The sequence below is a fragment of the Miscanthus floridulus genome, chromosome 16 (assembly GCF_019320115.1).
Source record: "Miscanthus floridulus cultivar M001 chromosome 16, ASM1932011v1, whole genome shotgun sequence".
NCBI lineage: Eukaryota > Viridiplantae > Streptophyta > Magnoliopsida > Poales > Poaceae > Miscanthus > Miscanthus floridulus.
Window position 1 is genome coordinate 2,773,680 of NC_089595.1, and position 12,513 is coordinate 2,786,192.

Here is a 12,513-nt window from a genome sequence, read left to right on the forward strand (position 1 = left end):
TCAATGAGTGACAATAGAGGTGGTTGCTATAATAGCAAGCCGTGTTGATAGCTTCGGCCAACCAAACTGTAGCACTTATAGCTAATCATGGACTAATTAGTCTTAAAACATTCGTCTCGCGATTTTCAAACAAACTGTGTAATTAGTTTTTTTCGTCTATATTTAATACTCTATGCATGTGCCGCAAGATTCGATGTGATAGTTTGGGGTGAATTTTTTTTTGAACTAAACCAGACCTAGATGCAACCACCAGGCAGCAGCCAATTTTTCAATGATTGACAGTATACAGCGTGTGAACACCCTTGACCACCAGTCGAGATGATAAGATTAGCGAGGGGGCACAAAAGAAACAAAAGCTGTTCGAAGGACGTGTGCGCATCGCCATTCGCCATAATCCAGACCCAGCTCAGATAGACATCCACAACCACCTGGCCACTCACCCACCCACACCCACCAGGTTCAGCCGAGAGCACACCACCCGGCCGGCGGCAGAAGAGGCAGAGCCATGACTGAGCTCGCGGCAGGCGCTGTGAGCTCACTGCTGGTCGTCATCCGCAACGAGGCGCTGCTGCTACGCGGCGTCCAGGACGACGTGCAGTTCATCCAGGAGGAGATGGAGAGCATGAACAGCTTCCTGGCGCACCTGGCCCGGAGTGCGCCGCCCGGCGGCGAGCACGACGAGCAGGTGCGCACGTGGATGAACCAGGTCCGGCTGCTCGCCCAGGACTGCAACGGCTGCATCGACCTCTACCTGTACCGCGGGAACCCGGACATCCACCGCGCAAAGGGCAGGTTCCGGCGCTACCTCTGGTGGGTCTACTGGTCCCTGCACAAGTTGTTCGCGCAGCACCGCGCAGCCGTCCGGCTACGCCAGCTCAAAGACCGGGCGCGCGATGTTGGCGAACGACGGCTGAGGTACGGCGTGGAGGTCCCAGCGAAGTCGGCGGCGGCTGGGCTAATGCCTGCTTTGTCGTCGTCGTCGGTGAATGCTGCTGCGGCAGGAGACTATGCCGCTGGAGACGATGAAGAAGAAAGTGAAGATCAGCTCGTGGTGGCAACGGCGACCCCTGGCCCTCGGTCCGGTGGAAGATCCTTCTTATTTGAGCCCCCAACTCTGGACGACCACGTCAAGGCAAAGCTGTTGAAGTGGTTTAATGAAATCCCTCCAAACGCTGGCAAGACGTATTCCATCGCCATTATGGTATCTGATACATATCATGAAGCCCTCGCCCTTGCACGTGATACTTTGGTTGTGCCACCCACCTTCCAACGCGCCGGCTACCATCGCGATATCTTGGTCAACATTCCAGCGTTGCACCTCGATTCTCTACCGCTAGGACCCACGGAGGTTCTTTACTACATCCTGCGGGAGCTTAAGGATTCCAAATCTCAATCCCTGAAGCCACGCATAGATCAAGGCGAAGGAGGGGAGGAGGAAGACAAGGAGGAGAAGGAGGAGGAGGAGGTGATGGAGGAGGAAGGGGAGGATCTTGATTCTTGGCAAGATTACTACAAAAAAAATTCTATTTACCTTGAAAAAAAGAGAGAGCTTGGTAAAATCAAAAGGAATATAAAAAAGATGATGATTTATGAAAAGCTTGACAAGATCAAGAGTGATATGATTCAAGTTCAACAACAGAAGGACGAGGGCGATCCGCAGCAGCTGCTTCGCCTGGATCTCGGACAAAAGAAGTCTGTGGATCGGCTGGACCTACATGTACTCCTGCTGCTGCTGCATAAATCTGCTACTGCTGATGCGTCTCAACAAGACCCAGTGAAGAACAAAGACATGCATAATTTACCAGCATGGGACGACAGCATCATCTTGAAAATAGCCAAGAAGCTTAAGGAGCATATGGAAGCCGCCGAAAAGTCCAGGGAGTTTAATGGGCAAATGGGAGAAGAAAAGGAAGAAATAGCCAACCAAGAAGCAGGAGGGGAAGAGTGGGAGGAGGAGAAGCGGAAGGAGATGGAGAACAGAGAAGATGACAGCAAGGAGGAGCCGAACAAGGAGATGGAGAACAGAGGAGAAGACGACAGCAAGATGGAGGAGGAACAGAACAAGGTGCAGAAAAAAGACAACAACAAAGAGGAGAAAGAGCAGAGTGGGGAGATGGAGGAAGCAGACGGCAAGGAGGATGAGCAACTTGAGCACATGGAGAAAGTAGGAGAGGAAGACGATGACGAGGATTATGATGATGACGACGACACCGACGAAGAAGAAGAAGGTGAAGATGAAGAAGGCCCAATTTGTCTTCATGAAGATCAATATGCCCAAATTCTACGGGAGGTGTTCCCAAAGACCAGCAACAGCAAGCCTCTGCAGGCCCAGCAGAAAGACGGATCGGCGGCCAAGCAAGCTGCAAAGACCACGACGGCTACATTGGATGAGGAACGAATCAAGCAAATGATCCAGGAGGCAAAACAAGAGGTCTTAAGGGAGCTGCAGGAAGGAAACCCAGATAAGAATCTAACAGCATGTAAACCTGGTGTCCTGGGTCAAAACCAAAAGGCTGATTTTGATGAAATTGTGCAAAAGATTGAAAAAATCAAGCAGAAACTTAAAGAACAGCTAAAGATCAATAGGATCGTGGACAAGATTAAACATCACTTGAAGGGTGACTGCCCCCTGATTATCCTTAAAATTGATGACATGATGGATGGATCTGGATGGGAGGACATCAGACAAGCTTTGAGCCTGTTAGAATGCAGCGCAGATGCTGTGATCTTCACCACCACAAAGAGTACCCAGCGAGCTAAAGGATATTACTATCCACCTAGAGAACCCATAGACTATTCTCTTGTTGGCCTCTACCATGATAAGGTGCTCGAGCTTACTAGCCAGCAGAAGGAGGACAGCCCTAGCCCCGAAGTTTTTCGTGACATTTTGGAGGAGTGTCAACCACACGAGTTCTGCATGAAGATTTTCTCTCATGCTTGGTACGCTAACCCCAAGAGGAGCAATGAAGAGTTAAAGAAGCTGCATAGCACCCTGCAGGATTCGCCAAAATCATTCAACATCCTAGCTAAGAAGATGTTCATGTACTCCTACAATGATCTTCCTAAAGAATACAAGTCCTGCTTGTTGTACCTAGCTATCTTTCCCAAGGGAAAAACGATCAGGAGGTCAACCTTAATCGGACGGTGGGTTGTAGAAGGGCTGACATTGAAAGAAGATTGGACCAGTTCTGTGCTTCATGCACACCGATGTTTTGACGCACTCATCCACCGGTGGTTTGTTTATCCTGCTGATATTGGTGCCACGGGAAAGATCAAGAGCTGTGTGGTAAGTGATCTAGTTCATGGATTCATTACCACTATTGCCAGAAAACAACACATCGTGGAGACACGCCTGTCACATCACCTGGCTCGCCACTTCTCCATTTTCAACAACCTCCAACTCCGCAGCTCCGATAGGATTCACAAATTCTTCCAAGGGCTCTCCAAATCATCTCGAATATCCATGCTCAAGGTGCTAGATCTGGAAGATTGTCAGTGCTTTGGTGGGAAGAACCAGCGGTACCTCAAGGACATATGCAGCAAGATGTTACTGCTCAAGTATCTGAGCCTAAAGGGAACAGATATTACGTATCTACCCAGTGAAATCAACTACCTCCGTGATCTAGAGATATTGGATATCCGACAGACCAAGGTGCCCGAGGATGCAACAGCAAATATTCTGCTCTTGAAGCTGAAGCGTCTGCTTGCTGGTAACATTGATCCAACTCCAGGCAATTTTGACACTAGTGTTCGGGTTCCTCACAGGATTGACAAAATGGTAAACATAGAGATACTATCTAACGTGAAGGCCAAGCACAGGGATGATTTGAAAGATATTGGAAAGCTATGGCAGCTGAGGAAGCTAGGTGTGGTTATCGAAGATAAGGGTAGTCACCTCCGCCATTTGCTTCGAACAATCAGTGACCTACATGAATGCCTCCGTTCTCTGTCAATTACTCTTCCTGTAGCTGCACCACATGGAGGTACTCCTTCCACTGGCTCTCGCTTACATGAATGCCTCCGTTCTCTGTCAAACACTCCTCCTGTAGCCACACCACATGGGGGTACTCCTTCCACTGCAGAGTTACCAGAGGATATTGGCTCTCGCTTACAACACCATCCCAAGATTCTTGAGAGCCTAAGCATCAGTGGAACTACACTGCAGGGCCATCTTCTCCCATTGTTCAAAAGAGGTGATAATAACACACTTGCCAAGGTAACTCTAAGTTGCACCCTGCTGGACAAAAACGATCTGGACGTGCTTGCCGAGCTTCCCAGGTTACGGTGTGTCAGGCTCAAACACATTGTATGCACAGAGCCCATGCTCACCTTCAAGCATGGTAAATTCAGCTGTCTCAAGTGCCTTCTTGTTGAGGGCTCCGACTTGACTAATATCACCTTTGAATATGGAGCAGCTCCTGAGCTTGAGAAGATGGTTTTGTCTTTCACCAGCACAGGCTCAGTTTCTGGAGTTGACAGGCTTCCGAAATTGGAAGAGCTCGAGTTGAACAGCTTCTTCAGTGGTAGGTTGCTATCATCATTTAACGATGCCAAACAAATAGCCAAGCTGACTCTTTGTGGTACACTGCTGGAGCAAGATGCTTTACGAATCCTCTCCAAGAAACCAAATATACGCTGCCTAGTGCTCTTGGGCAAGTCTTTTGATGAAACACAGAACCAGATTACCTTTAACAAAGATGAGTTCATATGGCTCAACCTTCTTGTTGTTGACTGCTCTACCATCACCAAGATAGTCTTCGCCACTGGATCTGCTCCAAGGCTCGAGAAGATTGTGTGGTCATCTTTCACGTCTCTCTCCGGCATCGACAACCTTCCCAGGTTGAAGGAGCTCGAATTCAACGGTGACCTTGTCCCTAATGAGGTGGAAGAAGTCATTAAGAACAATAAAGACAAAGTTAAGATTAAACATAATAAAACCAGAAACTCAAGACCAAACAAAAGGAGATGAACAAGAGTATGATGAAGATGCTGGAATATTCTCTTTATGCTGGAAGTAACAGGTTTGATGCCGGAAGAGCCTCTGATTTGATCCCAAGTTGTGGTTTGCGTGTGCTAATGTGGATTGCCATCTGTTCTGTCTGTCTGTTAATTTATTTCTACTGCAAATGAACTGTGTTTGTGTTCTGCATAAATTTCGACTGAGTGTATCCATGTGCTTTGCTCTGATTGAGCATAAATGGTTGTCTATGCTTGGATTTGTTTTTGTGTCGCTCTCCTATGTATCGAACACCTGTACAGTTTCATGTAATAAGTGTGGTATTTGTGCACAAATTTGCTCTATGTAATGTGTGCTATATTATAAAGTATGCTTTGACTGAGTTCTGCAACTCAAGGATGAACCTGTGTGTGATGTGGTGTAGTTACCTGTAATGTAGGCATCAGTTGCTTCAAATTACCTGAGTAGCTGTTGCGGTAATGCCTGCCTAGGTACTTGAAGCAGAGTTTAAAGTAGATTACCATCTGTTTGCGTCTTCTGATTGTCAGGCCAACATTTGCTCTCCAGAAAGTATCCAAATTATTTTTCGGCTGTATGTTGGCCTAAATTTGGCCGCTCACATAGTATCTCCCATTGTTTGTTGGTGGAGAAGCTAGTATGCTTCAGAAGCTAATAAATAAGTTCATTATTTAGCCATCTGCATGACTTGATCAATGTTGAGACAGTTATTCAGACCCGAGAATAATTCGTGTAGAAGGACAGTTTCAATCTGAGTATTTAGCTACAAGCAGTGGATATGTAGATTCCTATCAGTCTCATTATAACAAGCACAGATCATCTTCAGCCAATGAGAATGCCCAGTGACAAGTACTCCCTCCGTCCCTAAATATCTGTCATTTTCGCTTCCCGAGAAACAACTTTGACTAAATATATACAACAACAACAACAACATAGCCTTTCAGTCCCAAGCAAGTTGGGGTAGGCTAGAGTTGAAACTCACCAAGAGCCCCAAGTCACAGTTCAGGCACTTCAATAGCTGTTTTCCAAGCACTCCTATTCAAACATAGATCTCTAGGTATATCCCAAGCTTTCAAATCTCTTTTTATTGCCTCCCCCCATGTCAATTTCGGTCTTCCTCTACCTCTCCTCATATTATTAGAAATATATATTAAAAATATTAATATTTATGGTACATAATTAATATCATTAGATAGATATTTGAATCTATTTTTTTAATAAATTTATTTGGAGATACAAATGTTGCACATATTTTTTACAAATCGAGTCAAACTTTCGGCACGGAAACCAACGGCGACAGTTAATTGGGGATAGAGGGAGTACATGGGAAGCAGTAGAAGAGAAATGCACTGCACCTCCAAGGGTTGACTTGGCATGGTCGACAACATTGAAGAGCCGGAGGATTGGATAGTTGGGGATTATATTCTTATCCGACATCTTGTTCGCCGTCGATTCAATGAGCACAAAGCCATCACAAACCTGCAAGGTGTTACTCAGCTAGAAATCCTGGTTTTCGTCCACTCATAGGATGAGTATATACAGAAGACAGAACCCAGTGAAACAGGGCAACTCAATGACATCATCAACAATTTTTCATCCCTTCAATCAAAACCCAGCCGGTGAACTGAGTGACAGGTGATCTGTTAGGCTATGACATATCTTTTGTAATCATCAACCTACTGCAATAAAAAGATAACTTATATAACAGTCTACAGCGGTTGAAAGGAGCACAGGCACCTACCAATCCATTTGAAATGTGCAACCACATGCAGCGATCACAGATCGTCACTTCCTCATGTAATAAATCAAACTCAAGCATAAGACCTGCAGAAACAAAAGCACACATATTAGACATCAAGAAAAAACTTTCGTATTTGCAGAAAAGGGAATCAACCTATTATTTTCTCCATGAATCTCCCCTGATCTTGTTCCACTTGAGATCAGAATATTGGAAGGACTTGGATGAGACAAAGTGCCTCATCTTGACATTAATATGTGAACAAAGGCGAGCAGCAAAACAAAACACTTCCTCTTTGTTGGTACTTGGTTATCTCATAGATTTCAAATTGAGTCATGGAGACCGCGATCGAGAGGCAGGACCAGCAATGGCAAGTGGAATAGGAGGCCATGGTGAGTGTATGTTAATATTAGAGATATGTATAGTCTAGAGATATGTATGTACCTTACTTGTACTCCAAGTTGTATCTTGACTATATATATGAAAGTCACCCCTCCCTTAACGGGTGTGAGGTGTTTCCTAATTCTCTACATGGTATCAGAGAGCCTGGGTTCATTTCCGGTTCCTAATTCTCTACAGTTAAACCATAGAAATATTATCATAGAAACAGCAGATGGATATATATTACGCTCAGGCACTGATTTTTGAGCATTTTTTTAATGCATAATCACTCTGTCAAATAGAATAAGACAGTTCGTGTCTGACAAACACCTTAAACTCTTGCACAGAACAATGAGAAATCTAGCATAGTCGTCATTCCAACTCTACCTCCACATGAGTACAGTCTATTTTAAGTACCTGCAGTTTACTGCAATCTTATTACAGCTCAACCAGATAGCTTTGTACTGGGTACCTTTTCCCTTTTATCTGATGAACAGAGGTCCATGAATCATCCTGAGCTCTATTGCCTAAGGAAAAAAAAATTATCAACTCCGCTATGGAATGGTAAAGTTTTCTCACATTTCAGGAAGAATAGACGAAATGTATTAGCAAGCAGTACAGATAGTGTGCATGTGAGTGCTCCCTACCTCCTCCATTGGCAACATCATCTACCACATTAAGGAGATAAATTATGAAGATACATTTCATAATGCATCTAACAAAGCTCATTTGATATTTGTAAATATTATTGTTGGTTTACAAAATTTAGTCAAACTTAGCATGACTTAATTTAGGACAACCGAAAATCCACTATATTCCAGGACCGAGGGAGTACAAACAAAACTCTTAGGATATCAAAAGCTGTTCAACCTGTCACGCGGTCCTATGTCTGAAAAGCAGAGTTTGACGGCAGATAGGGAAGCATCATTCTGATCAAGTTCAATAAATTACTAGTGGTTTTCTTCAAGATGGGTCAGTCAATCTGAATCATGGTCGTCGAATCCTATACGTAAAAAAGAAAGCCCATCCCTAACCAATGCATTATTAGAGAATGAAAAGGATAAAACTGCTAGGAAAATACATTTGCAGTTCAAGTTAACTGGATTTCTACTTACAAAAACTTACAGTAACTGGGTGGTTTTGGTCGAAAGGATCATTGGGGATTGAGGAATACCTGACTGCGGGCGGGGGATTTGGGGGAGAATCTCAACGGTAGGATTCGGCGCAGCGGACGTGAGTCGTGGGGCTCCCGAAAATCTCTGATCTCCTCTACCCACGTCTCCCAATCCACAGAAAAGCCTGGGTTGAAGACGGAGGGGAACCGCGGTGACTCATATGCCATCGCCGGCGATTACTTCCCGGACAAAAGGAAGCACCGACGCACCGTGCAGGAAGGAGCAGGAGCCTCCAGGATTGCGGAGCGGCGGCGGTGGGCAATTTTTTATATAATTAAATTATAATGCATTTTCGTACGGCAATTCGACCTGGGAAATTGCTCGGCGTGCACGACGTTTGCCTTCCTCTGTATCAAGGCCATGTTTAGTTTGCCCAAATTCCAGAATTTGGCACTATGCAAAAAGAAGATTCCCCGTCACATCAAACTTGCGGTATATGCATGGAGTACTAAATGTTGACGAAATCAAAAACTAATTACACAGTTTGGTTGTACTTTACGAGACGAACGTTTTGAGCCTAATTATTCAATGTTTGGACAATTATTACCAAATAAAAACAAACAAGTTACTGTAGCTACAGTGCCTGACGAAAATCGGACGGCGCCGAATTGGTGACGAACTAAACGTGGCCCAATATTTGGCTTTAAGTTTTTCCGTCCTCACGGAAAAAATTAGGGGTGTTTGGTTGCCAATAACTATATTTTGCCATACTTCACTAAATTTAAACAAAATTCCTTTGAGCTCTACATGTAATAGAGTATAAAAACATATTAAAATTAAGGGGAATTTTGCTATAGGACACCGCAAAAATACATAATATGCTGAGAATTTGCCCAAAGACACTGTAAATTCGTGGTTCTTTGTCCCGACACACCGCACCGATTATTTTAATCATTTCTGAGATTTGCAGAGAAAGAAGGTGGGTGAAATGACTCTTTTGCCCTTGTCTTCAACCTCCGGCTGGTCACTGATTTTTTGCTATAACACATCGTCGCCGCCTTTTCTTCTCCGACGAGGTCTCGTCCTGCTCCCCAGCACTAGCGAGCCCGCCGCCACCTCGTGCAGCGTCGTTGACTCGTCGCCACCTAGGCATCTCGTGGTGGGCCGAGACTTCAACATGTCCATCTTCCTCCTCACTCCATGGCCATGGAAGCCATGGAGGAGCTGCTGCTCACGCGCGTGGGAGGGAGGGGCTCCGGCCGGGCTCGCCGGCCAGCCGACCGCGGCACGGCAAGGCTTAGCGGCAGCGCTGGGCCGCGCACGGCGTGGGGGTCCCGCGTGGGCTCGCTGGCAGAACGGCGGTGGGGTCGGGGCGGCGGCAGCGCGTGCTGCGCGTGACGGCGGGAGGGCCTCGGCTGGAGGAGAGCAGCAGCCGCCCGATAGCATGGTAGGTTGGAGCGGCGGCGCTAGCCGCGCGCTGCTTGCTGGCCCGTGTGGGCTCGCTGGCAGGACGGTGGCGGGGTCGGGCTGGCGGCGGCACGTGCTGCGCGCGAGGGCTGGAGGCCAGCCGGAGGTTGAAGACAAGGGCAAAAGAGTCATTTCACCCACCTTCTCTCTCCGCAAATCTGAGAAATGATTAAAATAATCGGTGCGGTGTGTCGGGGCAAAGGACCACGAATTTGCGGTGTCTTTGGGCAAATTCTCGTTTTGGCGGTGTCCATCAGCATATTATGTATTTTTGCGGTGTCCTACAACAAAATTCCCCTAAAATTAAAATTCTCTTAGGCATGACAATGTGTGGTCTTTTAATTTTCTATAACCATATTTTTTTGTGGCTTGCACACTTGCCTAATGCTATTTTATGGCAAATTGTGACCAGAAACCAAACATCCCCTCTGTTTTCAAATATACTACTTGGCAACTTTGAGGATGAGATAACCAAGACACCCTCACAAATTTGTATTTAAAGTGTTTCTATGGCATCCATGCAACATTTTTTATATAGGAGAAAATGGGAAATATGATTCCTGAGACGTCAAGTTCCAAGATATGCAAAGTGACCAAAAAATAAAGACAAGTGTTTGGAAACAAGTTAGTACATACAACATGCGTAATGATCTGCCATCTCTGTTTCAAATCATAACTCATTTTATTTTTACACTAAGTCAAGCTTTCTAACTTTGTCTAGTTTTTAGATAATAATACAAGTTTAAATAAATGAATTATTATGACAAAGTTCATGGAGAATTTAATGAGTAATTCGATGTTATAGATGCTGATGTGTTTTCTATAGACTTAGTTAATTAAAATTAGAAAAGAATGACTTAGAGCAAATCCGAAATGATCTATAATTTTAGAATGGACAAAGCAATAGGTATAATACCTTGTAATTTAGAACCATGTGGAGTACTACGTAAAACCCTCCGTTTTAAATTGCAAGGCGTTTTTCTTTGTTTTAAGTCAAATGTGAGTATGAACCAAATTTACATTAACATATACACTATCAAATACATGCACTATCAAATATGTTACATGGTTTATCGAATGAATCTAGTTTGGTTTGTAAATGTTTGTGCATTTTTATATAGAAACAGAAACACATTTGGCAGCGTGGCTAACAGTTCAGTGCCGGTGCTAAATCCAATATTGAGAACGGATAGACCAGCGCTTACGGACGCGGTGTCCGTCCGCACGCCCGCACAGGCTGCCCGTCCGTTTCAATAATAATAATAATACCCTCGGCCTCTATATATGCAGCTTCGTGCTTCGCTTCGCCTCGTGCTTCGTGCCTACTGCTTAGTGCTCAGCGCCTGCTGCTATGCCCATAGATACAGCTTTGTGCTCCGCGCTCGTTGTCGCGCCCACTTCGCTTGTCGCGCGCACGCGGGGACCGCTACGCTCGAGGAGACCACCTTCGCCTGCGCCCCTTGCCATCCCTATTTATGAAACACTTGCAACATAAAACCATTTGTTGCAACATATATCCGAGACAGATGGAACATTTACAACATATATTAGCAACATATGTGTATGGGCACTGCAACATATACAACATCCAGATAAAACACCTACAAGATACGTTTGAAACAGCTGAAACATTTGAACCATACACTTATAACATATGTGTATAGCTAATGCAACATATGTTTGAAACAGCTGAAACATTTGAACCATACACTTGCAACATACGTGTATAGATATTACAACATATGCAACACCAGATCTACTTTTGCAACATCCAGATGAAACATATGCAACATACATCTGAAACACATGAAACATACGGTTGCAACACATGCTCATCTACTTGCTACCCCCGAATGGATGCTCGTTGACGTAGAGCTTGACGCTGGCACGGAGCTCGATGCCACGGCGTGGAGGTCAGACCTTGGCTATGCGCAGCGCGAGTCCGGGCGAGAGGCGCGAGGTGCGGCGGAGCACGGTGCGGGTAAGGCGCACGAGGCACGAGGCACGGTGACAAAGCGGGTTTGTCCTGTTCGGCCGAACGGACGCTCGGTAGAGAGCATTACCATATGGAGAACCATAAAAGAGTATCAAAGGAAACATAAAAAGCATAATTGGTTGGCTTTCAAAATTTGCCAAATCAAAGATTTACCAAGTCATGATTTTAGATAGTGTTTGGTTGGCTACCAAAACTTGTCAACCTCTGACATTTGGCTTGCCAAATCTATGACAATTTTTTTACCTAGCTTTGGCTTAGACAAATTTTGATCGCAAACCAATCCGACAAAAAAAAAAATCCTCTTCTTGGACAAACATATCTCCACGTACAGGATGTTCAGGCCCTGCCTTCCTCCACCGAATATTTTATCCAGCTGAATTGCTAGGATTCAAATCGAGTTTCCTGTTAGTTTTTGATCGGTTCAATTTTGGTTCGACATATAAATCGGATCAAGCACCCTTGAAGTTCGTTTTGGTACTACTCGAGACGTCAAGACCTGCCCTTAGAATAGGGTGCATGAAATTTGCAGAGCATTTTCTTTTAGATTTTACTATTATTTATTATATCATTAAACAGTGGACACGCAAGACCGCATAGCGCAGTGGATTAGCGCGTCTGACTTCGGATCAGAAGGTCGTGGGTTCGACTCCCTCTGTGGTCGATTGTTTGTACTCCTTTTTTAATGGCTAACCTGTTGTCGCGGTGGGCCTCGACCACACTGCAAAGTGCAAACTGCTTACTTTATTTTTTTTTAATCTAAACAAAAACTGCTTATACTTGTAAAACGTGCACTAGCTAACTAATACAAAATCCCAAACCCAAAATCAGGCTAGCACTACAG

The 12,513-nt window shown here is 44.9% G+C and overlaps 1 non-coding gene and 1 pseudogene across 1 annotated transcript; both read left to right on the forward strand.

Moving 5' to 3' along the window:
- The first annotated feature begins 400 nt into the window (after positions 1-400).
- Positions 401-5,377, forward strand: LOC136513034 (uncharacterized; annotated as a pseudogene).
- Positions 5,378-12,259: 6,882 nt separating this feature from the next.
- Positions 12,260-12,333, forward strand: TRNAR-UCG (transfer RNA arginine (anticodon UCG)). The gene has a single exon. It is a non-coding gene; the product is annotated as a tRNA-Arg (tRNA).
- Positions 12,334-12,513: the final 180 nt, after the last annotated feature.